Below are 18,942 nucleotides of genomic sequence, written 5' to 3'. Positions count from 1 at the left end.
CAAGAGGTGAAGTAAGCGTCCCTTTTAAAGAAATTGCATCTTTTAAGCTCAGCAAAGATTAGAATACAGCATTCCACAACCTTACAGGCTTCCTGATCTAAACACCAAACAGCACCTTAAAACATTAGCTCCTATTTTGACACACTTGCATGCAGTTAAGAGCAGATCATAAAACCTCTCTGTAAGGAATCTCCAGGCAACAAGAGGGTTTATACTCTTAGACCTGCATTTGACAGCTCTACCTCAGGTGGCGTCTCCTTGCCAAAACACACGGCTCCGTAGGATGCTCCAGCAACGCTTCGTTATTTACTTTCAAAGCAACGCGGCTGAGCTCGGGGTATCTCAGAGTGCCTAAAATTAGAGACCAACAGGTGGAGAGAGCCCTCACACAACAGGACGGCTGCCTGCCACCGTCAGCCCCGCGCCCGACCGCTCACTCACTGTTAAGCGCCGACCGGAGTCCGGCGACAGCGACTCGAGCCCGGCGACCGCTGCTACCGCAGCCCCGGTACCCGCAGCCCCGGTACCCGCAGCCCTCACAGCGGCCGCGCTCCCGCCGCCACTCAAACCCGGCGCCGCCGCCCCACGGCCGTTTGCGCCCGCCCCCGCCATGCCGCGGCCCCGCGCGCTGATTGGCCCGCTCACCACGCCGCTCGCCACGCGGCCGCGGCCTCGCGGCCAATGGGAGCGCGGCGCGGCGCCGGCCGCTCTCCTGAGTGGCTGGTTCGGAAGCGTTCAAACTCCATTGGAGGCGGCGGCGCAGGCCCCGAGGCCGTTGCCCTCAGCTGGGCGGGGCGGTGCCCGCAGTCGGGCGGGGCGAGCGGCGGGGCGGGAGGGGATGAGGGTGGGCAAGGGGATGGGAGCGGTGTCTGTGGGGTGTAACGGCGGTGTCACGTCTTTATCCAAACCCACTTTCCCGACCCCAAAGAGAACTTGAGCTCTGAGCGAAGGAACGACAACACGCTGTCCCGGTCGTCACCCGTTCACTGGGAAAGATTAACGGCAGGATCCCGAAGTGCTTTCGTATTCAGTCAAAGTCAGTCAAACCGCCCCAAATAGTTTGTAAGTGTGGTCTAACACAGAGCATAGAATGGACGTGGCAACAGTGGAGGCTGAAGGGTTCTAAGGTTCCTGTGGTCTTCCCTGGGTACCCGTGAGTGGTTTTTCAAACCCCCTGGTATTCCCCTCCCTACCCCCCGACCGCCTCTCTGAGGGGAGTTTGGGATTTGAAGCACGACGTTCCTTTCCGTCAGAATCGGTGACTTGTGATTCTATGATTTTACCTATTAAATGTTCTGCCTCTCATAATCGTTCTGAGAATATTTACTCAAGCGCTGTTCTTTTAATCATATTTAGGAAATGGAGTTAAACAAATCTTCCGTGAGAAGTTAAACAGCTCGCTAGTCAGCCGGTGAGAGCTCTGATTATAAATAAACACATCACAACAAACTCACCAGCACATTGTTTAAAAATTCTCCAAACTGTCTCCTGAACAAAACAAGCCATTGCAGTTATGGAACTGATCCATCATAAATACCTCTTCACAAATAACGATTAAAAAACCCCCAAACAACCAGACAGGCTAGAAATTTCCATGATGAATTTTATGCAGGTGTTCCTGGGGAAGCAGCACAGAACAGCAGTGGAGCAGGAACTACTTTAGAAGAGTGGAAAATCCTCACACACTGCCAAATAATTAATGAAATAAGTACTGCCAAAGCTGAGAACCAGTCTGAACTGAAGGGGATCCTCTGCGTGGTGGACAAGGGGCAAATGTTCTCTAAGAATAAAATTCTCACTATATACTACTTTCAGTAAGTGTTTCCCATTGGACAGTAAAAGATGCTACTTAATCAGTTGTAGAACTTGAAGAGTTTTCATTTTCACGATATTACAGTGGGACTACTGATGGACATGGAGCTCTAGCATTTAAACCTGTTCATCATGATTAATCCCTCAGAAAAAACTTCAGTGAAACACCTTCAACTTCCATAACTGGTGGCATATTTTTCAGAAGGCAACAAATGAGTGCAGCCTCCAGTGCTCTTACAAGACATGAAAAATGAAAAATCAGCTGCTCTGTGCAGAGCTTTTAAGATGCAGTCTGATTAATATCTGGATAACTGAGGCAAAGGAAGGGAACCTGACCACTGTTGTCAACCTAAATATGAGAAAAGACTTTTTCTGAAGCTGATTCTTAGAATGGTCAGGTTTGTACTAGGTTAATGATTCACAAATTAATTCTTTCATATTTGAAAACATTTATGTAACTATTGCAGGAATTAACTAATTATCATGAAAGATAAAAAGACTTGTAAAGAGTACATAAACTTGTTTTTTCTTTTGTTACATCAACTTTTTCTGCATAATGCCTTCATAGGTGTCAAGACATTAATTATCAGAAGTAAATATAAGAATAAAATTATTAGTAAATGTAAAATTAAATTATGAGATACATTTATAAGATCAAATACTCTGGAAAATAATAACAACTTATAAATGATCTTAATAATAAACATCAGTTTGTCTAATGCTTGTAATTATTTTCATTATTCTCTACTGGCTAGAATTCTTTAGGTCTTTCTAAGCGACTCAAAATCCTGTGTTAGAGTTCCCCATGATTTTGAGCAAAGACTACCTCAAGTCTTGTGAAATGGCTTTTCTCTGTCCTTGAAATTCCATTCAGTTTTTGCCAAATGCCAAACATCACCATTTATGTTTTCTCACCTGCATTCCTTACTGCAGTTTTTGGTAAGAGTCCAGAACAGTGAGTAGAATACAAAAACCACTAAGGGTTAAATTTTTACTGCTACAGCTTATGTCAGAGCATGTGATGGAACAAAACTAGAAGGGAAAGAAAGGAAAAGAAGTTGTGATGAGAAAATCTCTCCATTCTTGAATAAAACAAGAAGTGGATACCAGATGGAGCTTCTCCTGCATATTCTTCCTCACCAGACTCAGAATCCATCAGGAAAGGCCAACTTCGTGTAAGTGTATATGTAAATACATATGCACATCAAAGAGCACTTGAGGAGCTGGAGCAATCCCATTCACCCAGGGAAAGAGATAAATGGGCTGGGTACTCTGTGTCTGATGGGATTCCACCTTCCCAGCTTCCCTGCGGAGGCACCAGAGGCAGACACTGCAAGCTGGCTGTGAAAGAAAAGGGAACATTTTCCTTGGCCTCACCCAAACCCCACCCTGTACTAAGTGATGCCTCTTGCCTCTGCAAAACAAAATTCCCCATCTCTGCCAATGCAGGAAAGTAAATGAGAAGGTGGGGGCAGTTTAGGTGTCAGTACTGCAGCTGCACAGTAAAGTCTGCACTAATAGAACCCACTGAGCTTCTGTTGCAAAGTACAATGTTTGGATGTTTGTACACACGTAGATTCCCTGTTCTTCACATGGTTTTTTACAGAACACATAGCTTGTTTGGTGAACAGAATGAATGTTAAGGCAGATGCCATTGGGATGCATAGAGAACCTCACACCTTTGATTTGTCAACTGCCTTTTGCTCTTAAAAAAAGTTGAAGTGACCTGCACAATCTTTTTTCACAGTTTATTAACAAAATCAGGGCCCACAGTATATCACATATTGTAACTCTGTTCCCAATGGAGATGGGGGTGTTTCTAGTGAGTATTACAGTATTTTTATGTACCAATTGAAACTGTTACTGAAGTGCCAATGCCTACACCTGTATTAGGGTCAATTGGGTGAATGTATTAGCGGATCAAATACCTACAGTTGCTCGTTTGTTTGGGATCACACTGGCTAATACAGTCTACTAAACACCAGTGGGGAGGTTTCCTGGTACTGAGAAGGTGACTGAGGTTACCTGGCTTGTCTAAGGTGACACAGTGAATCACATGCAGGTGCTGGATAGGGACCCACAGCTGTGGCTTCTGGCAGTTTAAAACACTTCCAGGCAAGGTTGCCAAACTGCCAACCTCCCTTCTGTCCCCTACCTTGCTCCTTTGTGACAACTTTGGTGCTGATCTGAACTGCCAGGTGAGAAGGTTAAACAGGTAAGGGGTATTATGTTAAGCAAAGACCTTTCTGGTAGAATCAGCATGTACACATATTCATTGGACTGCAAACTGCTGCATTGTGTGGTAAGATAAATGCCTGTTCCAGCTCAGCAGGTGGAGCAGGGATATGCAGGAGAGAGTGAAGAGGGCTGTGGGGACACCAACTCAAAGGAGTTAAAAAATCATGTAACAAGACCCTAAGTCCCTGTGCTCTAATCCATAACACCTCTCTGTCACAAATGATAGTAAGAAAACTTTACACAATAAATGAATTTTTGGGTTTTATAACCAGTGTGTTTTACAGGGATAAAACTATCTTACAGCTCCTGCTTTCAGTTAATTCCCTGATATATTTAGGACAATTACTCTGAATAATTTTCATCACAGGAAAGTATTCTCGGACCTTTACATGCAGTACAGTATTATGGTGATTTTTTAATAATCTACAAACTTCTGTGTGTTAACCACTGGATTTAAAGCTGCTGAGCAGTTACAAAGACAGACCTACTACAATAAAAAATAGTAAATTATTTAACCATATAAGGGATTGAAAACCAGGGTGCTTGTTAGTTGATGGTAGTAAATGTTAGTTTTGAATGTAAATGTTACTTGTTAGTATATTAGAAAGGTGGGGGAAGAAAGCAGACATCTAAAATGAAATGTTTTTTATATAAGTGAGCACATACTCTCCTACCTGAAGATGGGTTTGCAACTATAGCAATAGTTACAGAAGTGACAAGGTATTCATGTCTTTCTTTCCTTTTCTAAAAACATTATTTTCAAACTCTATGAATACAGCTATTAGGATAATGCTTAAAGGGCCGATGTACAGTTAAGAAAATTATAAATAATTACAGCAATTACATTATGATCTGACACATCAAGTCCATATTGTTGAGGGCTTCAAATTACCAGTTACTAAACTGTAAATAAGATTGGAACACATTTTTTTCTTTAATGGTGATTTCCCTCTCTTTATAGTTCTGTTACCAACCAGAAATTACAATTCCAAGCAAATGTTTCACACTGCATATGTTAACACAGAAAATACTTTCATTATACTATCAAACACTGCTATATCTTATGGGCAATGAGTTATCAGATTTCAAAGGGCATTTGGTAAGATGGGAACAAGTATCCTTTGTGGTCCAATCTTCCCTAACTTTCATGGATCTATACTTTGTTTCTCCTTTGTTATGATCTGGGATGCACATAAGAATTCAAGTTTTGTTGCTTTCTAATCACTGGTCCAAATTGCAGCTTTTTGTCATGGAAGTTGATTTGTATTTCTGTTATTTTTTGAACATCCACATTGCCCATGAAAGATACAAATCCATATGCTTTGGAAACACCAGTTCTGTCTGTAATTAATTTCACCTCACAATACACAGTACTGTATAATTTAAAGAAACTCCAAATTTCCACTTCATTCACCCTTAAATAAATTCCACCAACCAAGACTGTGTTTGGCATGATTTTTCATTCTGGCAAAACATGACCCTGAGTGACTGTTGGCAAATGGGTGTTACCGTCTGAAGTACTTGCACAGTGGGTCCCTGCATTTGCACACATCATTCACAGAAGCTGAGGTTGTGCCCACACACATAAATGAGGCTTCTAAAACAAAAACAATATGGACTTTTCTGAAAAAAAAACCAAAAAACACCAAAACAAACCACAAACCAAACCTGCAGACAGAGGTTTGGAGGGGGGGGGGGGGGGGGGGGCGGGCAGATTTTGGTTTTTTTTTCCCCAGAATTGGATAAAAGCAGCTGTGCCGCTGTGTACAAACTTCTGCCTCATGGATTGTGTACAAAGGATCTCATCTGGATTTACAAGGGACTGCCTTCTACTTGAATCTGTATAGGTTAGCCCAGGTAATTCTCTCAGGTACTGGATACTCTTCTCCATGGCGTTCCACCTGCTTGGGCACACCACTAGATCATCCTGGAAAGAATACCTTTCCCTCATGCTTGACAGGAGTCACCAGAACACTAAAGGACATGTTCAGCACACTGAATTCTTTCATACATCAGATAGCTTATCAGTATGTCCTGTTCAGCTTCCAATTCTTGCTCAGTGCAAGACTCAGATAAGCCTTTCCACTCATCATTATCCCTGTTAAAAGGTTAAGTCTTTACCTCATTTCAGCCCTGCTGACTGCTTGCCATCTGACTTAACCTGGCCCCTGGTCCACAGTGTCTGCGGCCTGAAACCCAGGATCTAAGCTTGGTCTTCTGACAACCAAGAATTCATTGTGAGGAAATTCCACTGTTATTCATTATACACACACACCCACACACACACATATATATATAAATTTATATGTATATCTATATTTAATGCAAGTACTTATCTGAGAATCTATACTTGCTTTGTGTTCACTTATCGGTCAAACAGTTTATTAGACAATGAGATAATTAAGAACATTCCTTACACCATTCATGACAAAGTAATCAAATCACTTATTAGTCTCTACCTATCTTCATGTTGTCTCTAAAATCCTCCAGTGTTTCTCTGTGAAAAGTTTGTTTATTTAAGACAAAAGTACACTTCCTTATCCTACCCTTACAATAACCACTCCAACATTAGTTCTGCTATTGTTATAGGCAAGCTCTACAGTGAGTTTTCAGTCACCCAAGTAATTGTAGTAGGAAACCCATCCCAAACAGCCATAGTTTATGAGCCATTAACTGAAATGACCCAACAGACTAAGTATGGAAGGAGGAAACAACTGCTCTCTACATCTTAATGACTTTGGTTATCATTTTATCTCCTCACCTCTTCCAAGTCTAAATGTCAACAGTTTTTTTGATATTTCCTATACTATTTTTGTATTAATATTAATCCTTTTCAGGAATTTTTTTTAATGTATTTCAAGTCTTTCCAGAGCATCTAGCTTATCATGTAAATGACAGTCAGCATAAAAAATAATATTTATATATACACCTCTCAGCATCCCACACTGCTCTAACTCAGAGCAAGTTCCCTGTTTGTTTTGACTAAAAGTCAGAATAAGAATCAGAGCTTTTTGAGAAACAATATACAGATTCCAAAAAGCTGAGACATATCTAGCTGAGGTTTTATTCTTTTGCAGTATACTTCAGAAAATCATTTCAGAAAATTTTAAAATCTGGAGTTTCAGAGTGCTCTCATATCCAAGCATGGTCTATAAGCAAATATTAATGGCTCAATTCAAGTTACACAGGTTTGTGACAGTCTCAAACCCACATTTTTAGATTATGACATTAGCTCTTTGCTTTCTCAAGAAACCATTTATCTCTGAGTGGTGACAAAGTATTTTCAATGGGGTGTCCACAGTCAGATACATAAATCAATGAAGATGAGATGCATGAAGATTATCAGAAGTGGGCAGCCACTAAAGCATCTACAAAACAGTGGTGTATACTGACTTCAAGGCAAGCTGAAAAACTAAGTTCTGCTAAAAGCTAGTAATTTTTTTTTTGTTTGGGTTGGGTAGTTTTTTCAGATTTTTTGGTTGGTTTTTTTTTTTAATAGGCCACTGTTTTAAGAAATTAGAAGACCTAATACCATGCTAAATGGTCCATTAAAAAATATCCAAATTGGTAATTCATGAAAACTGTAAAAATGTTATTCATTCTGTCATTGGACAGCAGTAACAGTTGCATAGTAAGGTACATTCATCGTCCCAAACCCCTTTGGAGTACTGGAAACCATGGAATCAAAAGTTCATTACTTTATTCACAAATACTAAAAAAATTTTTGTTTTATTGCCATCACTGGAGACCTGAAAAGAGACACAGGTATTAAACAAGTCCTCAGGCAGAATACAACCCTAAGGAAACTAGAATATTCAACACAGCGTAGTTTATTTGCACAGATAATCAACCAAGACTTACTACAAGATGGGGTGCTGGCTTAGTTGTGATAAGCCATGGAGTATTATAACATGTTAGCTCATGCTTGGTGGCAACAGGTTTGTTTTCAAAGGTTGTGTAATCCAAATTCCTTTTCTAAGAGATGATTTTGAGAAGCACTATTAAATGGAGTAATTAATGAGAGCACTGAATACTAGAGAAGGTTTTTTTTTTTTTTTTTTTGTGGTGAGCTTCAAACATTTAAAGTATCAATTTATAAAGAATTAATATGATTTTAGGAGTGGCAATTTCTGCTAGTGCACTAAATTTCTGCTTACATTACAGTCAGTTCAGTGTACCCCACTGTAGGACATGACAGAGATTTTAGGAACACAGTTAAGGTCACATTTACAATACAAATCGGGAATGTGTTGCAACTGCATTCTTTGATTTGATTGTAATGTAGATGACTGTAAAGCTAATTAAACATCATCTACTGTTCACAGGAGAAACCACCAGCTGTTGCTTAAGCACATTTTAAAGACAGTTTTGTATGAAACAGGTTATGACATGGTTTCACCAACCAACAAGGACTGAGATTTTTCCATGTTATAACAAGATTCTTTAACACACTCAAAATATGTTTAATACAGGTTTTGCTATCAAGGTGCTAAGCCACTTCAAAATTCCTTGCACAATTTCATAACAAATGTCTCCTATATTTTGACATAGATAAAGTCAGTTTTCCTCTGCTGATAGTTAACCATTTGACCAAGCTGAGTGGTGTTAGGCTTTATTTTTATGAGGGTTTGAGAAAACATTCAGGCCTACCAAATCCAAAATTTGGGTAAAAAAAATAGTAATATCTCTCTCCTATATGTTTCTTTCATCTGGAAATCAAAAAAGCACTTTCTTAAGATCACTATCATTAGCTCAGTTTTCAGACAAGAAAACAGACACAGGGATGTGCTACTACATGCCCAACATCAGCCAAAAAACTGGTAGCTAAGGTAACTGAGGTACACTCCTATGTCAGTGAGTTATTTCCCATTTCTTGAGATATTTCTGTTTGTATGTTATTTAGATATTTATTCCATTTTGTAGAACACTTAATACAATGATCCTGGTGATACTGTACAAGGATCCAGTGTAAAAATTTAATTATACCAGAGCAGAGGAAATATTCTTGAGATAGAATCCCTAAATCTTACAACAAGTCAATAAAATCTCTAAATATAATTTAGAGGTGCCATGTTTTCAGGTAAAAAAAAAATTGCTGTAAAATTCCCTAGCAGTATAGAAAGACAGTACCTAATCCAGCTCACATATGACTTGGTACAAGATTAACCATCAAAGTTTGCTGGACAAATTTGAACCAGCACAGGCTTCTGGAACCAAATCAATAATTTGTATCTTACAATTATCTACAATAATTTGTAATCTTTGTAATTTGTAAAAACAATTTTTTACCTTGAATTCTTGAAACAATTTCAGTAACACCTAAGCTAGTTTTAGTCTTTTATTAAATCACTCCCCAACTAGCAGATAACAGTTTTAATCCCAAATTCATATACTCCTGACTGCTCTTGAAGATCAAAGATATACGTAAAGATTGCAGGTCTTAATAGTCCTAGAAAACTGTAGTAGCACCAACACAGCAGATTTGCATATGGAAACCTCTTTGCAGGAACTGCCTATCATGTCTGGGAAGTTTGGCGTTTTAAAGCACCTACTGCTACAATCTCTGAAAGTCTCACCCAGGTATCAATCACTGCAGTAAGTAATCTCATGAAAAGTAATGATTGTCACAATTCCCAATTTCGGGAATTGTTCTCTTGGGGGGGGAGGAATTTGCAATGCATTTTAATTTGCAGAGTTTGTTGAGCTGACCTTGCTCTTGCTGAGAAGCAGTATGATTTTATTTATTCTAGTTACTTTCATTTCTTCTAGGGGACCCGATCCTGTGGGTGACCAATATGACTAATCTTCCCCCCCAAAATCGTCCCATCTCTCAGCGTGTCAGTGGTTCTTGCAACATTGTTTCTTTTGTAGTTAAGCTCCCTAAACAAGTTTATTTCAAATGCTGAGAGACCTGAGAAAGTGAAAGCGACCAGTTGCAAACCAGGAATCCGACTAAAAGGTTTTAGGGAGCCAGGTCACCACCTTGAGGCACAGATGCAAAAGTCAGTATTCACTGTGTTAAGAACAGCATCCTTACACCTGGCCCATCATGGGGAGGGCAGGACAGCAACCAAACAAGTTAAATCCTAGTTTTGATGTGCACTACCCTCTTTTGTAACTTTCTACTCAGTAAGGTAATCCCTTTTCTGTATCAGTTCAGAGCACAGCAGCTCTATGATCCATTTTATCATCTCATTCTGACACCTGATATTCTTTCTAGATTGTTACACTAAGCTCTCATATCTACACAGGGTCAAGTACAACTCAAGTTTAAATCTTAAATGGTGTCACTTCGTAGTGCTTCAGTGTAGCTGTATGTAAAATGGGGATAATTACTTACTTCATTAAGGTGTGGTGCTTGTAAAATGCTTGAGAGTCTCAGATGAAAAGAAGTGCTTGCAAAATGTAATTATAATATTATTATGCCAGAGGTAAAGCATAGACTTGTGATTCCATGTACAGTGTTTAAATACAATTACTTATCTATCAAAATCAAGAATCTGTGCTAGTTCTCCTTCTCTCAGCTCCTGATCCTCTTACCATTAATCATCTGAGTAATCCTGACTCCGGTGAATCTGCTCACTTGCTCCTTCAGTAAGGTGTACAAGAAACAAATAGTAACAGCAACTCCAAAATAGTATCAATTCTGATTTATCACTATTTTTAATATTTTCCCGTTTGCAAGAGTCCTTAACTTTCTCAGTGTCACAGTTGTTTTAAAGGGATACCTGCCTTTGACATTTCTGTAGATGCCCATTGGTACCAGAGGTATTTGTATACACTTTCTAGAATGTGGATTATTTTTAGAAAGTGGATAATTTTAAATAAGTGTAGTTTTTCAGGCAAAAATAATTTTGCAAATTGCCCATTGGCTATGATGCACAAGAGCATCTACACATAATTTCTAATATTGACATTGCTCTTAAGCCTGCTTGATCTGGTGTGACATATGCTACCAACCTTCCTGACAATATTCCTACAGCGTGATATGTTCCCTACTCCTTTTGTCATTTATTCCAGGCATCAGACGGGCCTTCCCACATCTGCCAAGTCCTGGGCATTTTGTGTAATTACAAACCACCACGTTTTAGGCCAACTTCAGGTTTGCTCCTGCTTGCTTTCCAGCAAAGCACAGAGGCATGACGGCGGCACGACGAACGTTTTCCCCCACAGGTATTTTACCCTCTGTGCAGCTGGAAGAGCAGGGGTAACCACACTTCAACAAGTGAGGGTCACACAGTAAGCAGGAGACCGAAAGGGCTGAGATGGGAAGAGGAGAAGCAAACACAGGGAGCAATGGAAAGAAACGATGATGCCGCGCAAGGCTGCAGGAGACGGACAGGGGGTTCAGGAAGAGCAGAGAAGTGGTTACAGAGAAGCAAGGCGGCACCGCGCCTTCGTACGGGAGAGCTGGAAGGAGGATCTCAACAGCTTCCAGGCCCACGCGTGCAGAGCCTGTCCCAGCTCCCTGCCCGCCCATTCCCAAAGTCGGTCTGGGGGCGCTCCCCCAGAGCTCCCGGGCGGGCCGGGCCAACACGTGCCTGTAGCCCCACGGCGGGAGGGCCGGGAAGAGGCCGGCACCCGCACCTGGCAGCTCTGCCCTCCTCGGGAGAGCCGCCGCCGGCACCCGCCCGGATTGGCAGGAGCCTGCGCCCTCCTCTTCCTCCCTCCTTTTCCCTCCTCCGCGGGGTGGGTTTCAACCCTCCTCCGCCTTCCTTGGGGAGGGGGTAAGAGTTAAAAAGAAAAAAAAAATAAAAGAAAAGAAAGAAAGAAGGAGAAAAAGAAAAGAAAGAAAGAAATCCCAAGTCGCGTCCCCGACGTCTCCGGGCCCCGCGGCCGCAGCGGCCGCCCCACATTCCTGGCATTCCTGGGCCGTGACTCCCCGCGCCGCCCCGGCCCCGGCCCCGCCGCCTCCAGCTCGCCCGCCCGCCGGCCCCGCTCGCCCCCGCGGGACACCAGTCTCCTCCCTCCCGCCCTGCCTCCCTCCTTCCCGCACCCCGCGGCCGGCAGCAGGAGCTCAGGGCGCCCGGCCCTCCGCGCCGCCACCGGCGGCCGCAGCGCCCTCCCGGCCGCCCCGCCGAAGTTCCCCGCGGTGGCCGGGCCGGGGCGGCGGGAGCCGCTCTCCCTCCGCAGCGCCGGGTGCCGGCGGCAGCCGCTGCCCGCGGGCCGGGACCGCCGCCTCCCGCGGGCGCGCACAAAGCCGGAGCCGCCGCGCTGCCCAGCAGGTAAGGAGCCGCCGCCGAGTTCGCTCGAGTTCGGGGGCGTCCCCGCGCAGACTTTGAAAGAGCCCGAGCAGTGCCCCGCACTCGGTGCGCGGTCGGCAGCGTTTGCACGGGGCTCGCCGTGCGCGGCAGCGGGCTAGCACAGCTCCGCCGGGTGTGCACCGCTGCCTGCGAGCCACCAAAATAGCCACGCTTGGCTTACGAATGCCGGTCGGTGACCTGCGATAAGCGAGCCTTGGACGGTCCGTCCAGCCCGTGAATTGAATCTGTTAGACACTCAGATAACACGGAATTTGTCTAGTCAAGAGGTATTTGTAAATAGCGAGGATTGGCTATTTACAGGGCTCCGTGCTGGGCTGCCTCTATTTACATCGCGGCATGCCCGTGTCTGCCTTCCCCTCCGCCCGGGGCTTTACCTTGCTCTTTGTTAGTTACAGTCAAGCCTAAACTGGCCGTCTTCGGCATGTCTGTAACTCTGCCGAGTGCTGCAGCAAAGATCGCAGCGAGGCAGAGAAGAGTGACATCTGCTCTCGTTTCTGATGTGGCAAAGTCGATGAATTGTTAAGATCTCAAACCAGCTCACTTTATTGGGGTGTATTTGGGACGAGCGTTACATAATGTATGTGTGGTATGTGGATATGATGTGTGCTGGAGCTTTCCTATCGAGTATGTTTTATCTCTCTGATTCGCATGAAATATTTCCATTATAAGCATTTATATTTCCATTATAAGCAACTCTTTGGTTGTTTGTAACTTTAACAAGGTGGGAACAGTGACCCGTAAAAGGCTCAGATTCGATATGTTGTTGCCCAAGAAGTTTTCTGGGATTTTTGGCACGTAGCCTGAAACCATAGAAGAAATGCTTTTACCAGAAGCTAGTTCTTTTTTCTTTAAACTCTATGCAGATAGTTGCTACTGGGTTTGGTTATTCCAAAAACACTGTTACATGCTGCAGTTCTCCGGAGTTTGGGAAAATATTAATAAAAAATGGGTTCCCCCCTCAAAATCACAAGTCACCCCCTGACAACTTCCATATTATGAGATGAGATAGCTCCTTTTGAGGAGAGATGTGAGGGGAGGCAGTCCCAGCAGGGACTGTGTTCTCGTTATCCCGCTGAGAATGTCCCATCAAATATGAGTGATAAAATACAGATTAAACAGCTTTTGCTCTTGGCCTCTGGAGGTTTTGTTGCTGACATCTAGTAGTTGTTACGTGGCATAAAATAGAGCGTGTGTTGACATTATAGTAATGCCAATAAGCTTTAGGACCTGTTCTGTTACTGGCACTACTTGAACTCTTTCTGGTATCTTTAGAAGGCTGTGCCAGAGTTGCTTACAGACAGAGGGCACTTGTGAATATCTCACATGTGGGTCATGATACAAAACTTGGGAACTTTGCAAACTTATGGGCTGAAGCACAGCCCATCAGCTAAAAGATAGTCCCTAAATCTGTGGCAGAGCTTGTGGGCCATCAGTTCTGCCAGTGCATTTGTGTATAAGAAGCTGCATAAAGTATGTCTGCCTTGATGCATCCCCAAGGAATCCAGTGGTGCACACCAAGGCCAGAGTGAGGGCTGCTGGGCTGATCTCTATACTGAGCAATAAGAGCTTTTGTATGTACATTATATTTAGAGTTTTACACATGCCTTTTAAATGTTTCTTTAATAGTAGCAGAAGTAGCTTTGGTGCAGCGTTGTTCGTGAGGGTTAATTAGCAACCAGTGTTAGTACTAATGACCGACTTTTCTCCTGGTCATTCTCGTCCAGCAGAAGCCCATGAGTCAACTGAGTAACTTAGGTATGGAATGGCTTTCTATGAAATGCATCTACTCTTGTGCACTTAGCAAATTGCTTTGGCCAATTGCCAATTGCTTTGGCTCCTCCAATCATGGAGAAAGTATTTTACATATATACACACAAATAGAGTTGTGTGCATAGTTCTGATAACTCTATGGCTTCCTTTTTCTATGTTTATTTGGTACTGCTGCTCTTCGTTCTGTTTCTCATCATATGCAGTGAGCCTCTGTTTGATTAATTGTTACTTAAGTAGCTCATTTTAATATGGATTTACATTTAGCATAGGTGTATGCAGTATGAAAAGTGTACTTGAATTCCATCTCCTCAGCTCTAAGTGAATCCTCTGTTGCAAGGGTTTGTCAGCTGAGGGGGAACATATAAACTGCTGGTAGTGTACAACAGGTACAAAGTTTTCAGCAGGCAGTGCTGCTCAGCAGCGTATACATCCTAGTCCTGCAAAGACCCACCCATGTGTTTCATTGCCTTTCAAATGCCTTTGAAACCATGGGATTTCTTTTATATACGTAATAATAAAGGTGTATACAAGTCCTTGCAGGAGCCAGGCTATAATACTTAGTATGCAGTATATTTGTGCATGCGTATTCAGCTCAGTTGTAAGAAGATTTCAGTCAAGGCCTAATTTTTATGTTGAGCAGATGCCATAGAAGGTTTTTTTATGTCTAAGTCCACTGTGAAGTACAGCATACCTTTGCCTATTATGCTTTGTGGAGTTCCATTGGAACAGATGATGATCTTTGAAAATAAAGCAGTACCGTGTACATTTTCCTCCTGTGAGGAGGGAGTATGGTGCAAGATTGTCCACAAGATTCTCAGAAGTTTTAGGTGAAAAAGTCAGGTTCTTTTTTTAAAATCTACTGGTTTTTGATTCAGAGACTTCATGAAAGCTGCTGCCTCCACCTATGAAATTGTTTTAAATTTCTTCTAAAATGTATTTCCTACCTTATCATGGCTGTCCTAATAAGCAGTTGAACATGTTATTGTCAGCTATATGTGAATACCTAAGTGACTGTAAATTTAGCTAACATTAAGAAGGTTTTCTGACCAAAGGACTTTTCTGGAGGATGTTTGGTATATGACATAATGGTTGCATGCTGGCTTGGGAAGAAGAGAATGCTGACTCCTCTGATGTCCTGTAGCCATTGTGACAGTCCTATTTTCTGCTCATGTAAAGAGTTTAGGTACCAAGCTTTGCTCAACCCAAGCACATCTTCTGGAAACTGCAGCTCTTCTTTCTGTCTCACTCAGTCTACCTGTCCTTATGACTAAGAATACTTTTTTATTTTGTCAGTAACAATGTAAACCTAAAATTACATTATGTGATGTATAAACACCTCTGAAAAGAGGGTGGTGAACATGCATGTTGGTGATCTAATAAATGAGAGGAATGATGATGTGCCAAAACTTGCTAATGATACAAAAGTATTTGGATTAGGCAAGATTGAAGAAGACTGAGAAATTGTAAAGGGAATCCAAGAAAGCCGGTGAAAGGGAAGCATAGCAGATGATGTGTTGATAAATTCAAGAATATGCATGTAAGATGGAATAATCAAATTACTTGTTCATGTTTCTGGATTGTAAATTAACTATATTTATTAAGGTGGAGAGGAAGATTTCAACAATGTTTTATTTGAACTTGTGCACCTTCTTAATGCTTAGTGTTGGGAGGCAGAAAAATGCCGCAGTTGTTTTGTAATATTGTGTTAATGAGGCAAAGGATGTTACTAAACTGGTGCTTGAATTCACCTGGAATAATCAGTTTGTGGTCTCCTATCACAAGAGAGTGATTGAAAAATATTCATATGATGTTGAACAGAAAATATTGATGTAGGGCTGTTTCAAGGGGGTCAGTTAGAGGACGTAGGATGTATATGTGCAAAATAGTGCTTGACCATTACTCATTGGTACAATGACTTGTTATAGGGAGTAGTTTGAAAGACAAAATGTATAATGCTTCTAAATCACCATTTCTGGTCTATATACCACCAAAGGAGATCATATAAACCAAAGCCTGTTAGGATGAACAAATGTTCCTAGGGGCAGGAAGAACAGTCACAGCTACAATGAAGGGATGTTAACTGGACTGCTCTAGGGCATAAATCAGCCCTATCTGACAGGGGCTGAGAAATTTATCTTAGAACAGATGATGCTATATGTGCCAATTGTTATATTTTGTATGTTTTCTTACAGGCTAAGCTGCTCCTAGAAGAAGGGTGTTGGGCTCATGATTAGACACACTATAGTAATTTAGTTTCTCTATTGTACTGTGAATGATGCTGATTTAATTACATATTTGTGCAGGGAGAATTGAAAGATTAATTTTTTTATATATGCTTAGATTTCATTTAAGTCTTAAACACATTCAACTTTGATGTTTTAACTTCTTGAGACGTGCTCTGCTGTGGCCTGGGTTGGCATAGGGAAGGACAGAAGTGCTGGTTAGGCTTCATTTAAAAGGCAGATAGCACTGCTATCTGTTATTAGTCAGTTTGGTTATGTTTTCTAGTATGTTTTCTGATGGACAAAGGGTATATTAAAATTTGGGTGGTTAATATAGTTTTAATTTCTGTATCAGAATGATTGTTCTGCGGCTGTGAGAAGCACAAGGACTGGTTTGTGGAGGTAACTACATCTCTTGCAGCTTAGTGGATGTTTCAAAGAAAATATTGTCAAAGCAGTAGTATACCAACACCATGGTATACTTGATTCTTGCATATCTATCAGCTGGGGGAAAGATTGATTTAGTAGCAGGCATTGTGATTGATCTTACAATCAACACCTCATTAACAGATTAGTGTATGGAGTGTATAACATAGTCAAGAGTTGTCTCTAGAAGTTTCAGGAAACTATGCTATAGCTTAAAAAATAAGAAGCCAGGACATGTGCAACTTTTAGGTGGTCTAACCAGCCAGAATGAGCTGTCTTACAGCCTGCCTGCCTTGCAGCTATCTGCAAAATAAAATGTGGACTGACTTTGCCTTCCCTCTTGAAAGAGCTGAAGCTGTGTGAAGGGAGCCTCACACTGCTTTTTGAACTTAGAAAATAAAGTTTATGGGAAGGCTGTCATTTGTAAAGGTGCATAAAAGTGATGTTCTCTCCTGGGACATTCTTTGGCCATCGGGCTGGATTCAAAGCATTTCTCTCTGAAGGACTAAGAGTAGGGCCTTAGCCCAGGAGAAGTTGGCAGTGTAGGAGAAACAGGAGGTTACCAGTAGTTGTTTTAACTTGTGTTTGTGAAATTCTTTCTTGTTTTTACAACTGAGAAAATAGTTTGCATTCCTAAGGTTTTTGAGATTAGCTCTTATCATGGAACTCCCTCTTTTGAGAGGAGGCATTCACTACCTTGTAGATAAAATGCCTTTAGGTTTTTATTGGTGATGATAATTGAGCCAGGTTTTTGGACAAGCCTGGGCAAAATCAGGGGACTTTGCCAATCAGAGATTCAACAGATAGAAGCCAGATCCTGTTTTGATGTCTGTTGCTGGTGCCATTTTGATTTTGACCTCTTCACACAGGACTTTCATTTGTCCTTCCTGTGCAAAATGTGTCCTGTTGGTGGTGGAAACGCTGCATTTTCTGGGTATGTGATATGCAGTGCTTATCTCAGGTGCTTTAAAAGGAAGACAGTGTGTAAAGGAATTTCTACCCAAAACATTGTGCCTGTTGTTTACCAGAACAGAGGGAGAGGAGAGGGGAAGGCAATGTATTTAGGCTGAATTTGCCTTGTGCTGAGGTGGAGTGAAACTTCTGATGCCTTCAGATGGATCAAGCCTTGAAAGTCCTACCTCAAACGTAGAAAAGAGGCAATCTGAGGTCTCCATTGAGAGCTTTGCAAAATGCCCCATATGAACAGACCTGCCTCAAGAAGAAAAACCCTGATGAGCTTTAGGGGTGGGAATTTATCTGAAATGATAATATTTTTTATTTTATTTTTCTGATTTTTCCAAGTTTGGCATACTTTTAAGAGCTACTGAGTGTAATGGATGTCTATTTACATTCCTTTTGGTGTTGTGAAGATTCTGCCTGTTCAGGAAGATGCTTTGGTCAGCTTAGCAGATAAAGAAATCCTCTGCTAATTGAAGGGGATGGCTGGTGTAGTCTGCTGCTGGTAGACAGAAATATTTATTGACAGATCTTCAGAGCTCTGTCAGTTTCAGAATGGAGGGTGGTCAGGGCAAGTTTCTGCTTGTGAATAAAACAACTCATGTAGACATATTTGAGTAAAGTTCCTGTGATTCCTTCCACCTCTGTCAAGACTGTGCTGTGGGAATCTGTGACAGCACAGGAAGCTAAATCACAGTATTGATGTGTTGCTGTTCCCCACTTTGTTGTGGTTGACAGTGGCAGGGTTTTTTTGCAAGTTCTCTTCCATGTGTCCATGTTCCCCTTTTTAGCTTGGTGCCCCAAAAAGCATCAGTGCAGAGCTGGAAATCTTGTTTGTAGAACAGAACTGAAATATTGCAGGAGAGCATTATTGAGGTGAGATAACATTTAACATCCAAATGGTAAGTATGTTGATTGCTAGCAATTTCACTTACTTTTTTTTAATATCTTTCTTTCTGACAAGGGGGAAATAAAAGCTGCCATTTAAAGATTAATGTTATTTTAAATTTCTGCATATTTTAGGGCTTTTGCTATGCAGTTTGGTGTTGCACGCTGCTTAACATTATCTACAAAGTGTTTAAATATAATGTTGCATATGGAGAAATACATCTCAATTTATAAGTAATGTTTTTTCATTCCTTTCTGTATTGTAGAATGTACTGGGAACTTTACAAATAGGACAAGACAAAATACATGTTTTGAATTACATTCTGAGGAAAAGGAGAAGAAATGTTTTAGTGCAATAGGCAAAT

At 41.7% G+C, this 18,942-nt stretch overlaps 1 protein-coding gene across 1 annotated transcript in view; it reads left to right on the top strand.

Annotated features, from left to right (window-relative positions):
* Positions 1 to 11,509: 11,509 nt before the first annotated feature.
* Positions 11,510 to 18,942, top strand: part of PTPN14 (protein tyrosine phosphatase non-receptor type 14) — a 110,068-nt gene continuing 102,635 nt past the window's right edge. Inside the window, exon 1 of the mRNA XM_084203138.1 lies at positions 11,510 to 12,275. The gene's annotated coding sequence lies outside the window, so the exon portion shown is untranslated. The remainder of the gene's footprint in view (positions 12,276 to 18,942) is intronic.

The sequence above is a fragment of the Fringilla coelebs genome, assembly GCF_963513975.1.
Source record: "Fringilla coelebs genome assembly, chromosome: 3".
NCBI lineage: Eukaryota > Metazoa > Chordata > Aves > Passeriformes > Fringillidae > Fringilla > Fringilla coelebs.
The sequence above is the reverse complement of the archived record's forward strand: the minus strand, read 5'-3'. Positions and strand labels throughout refer to the sequence as shown.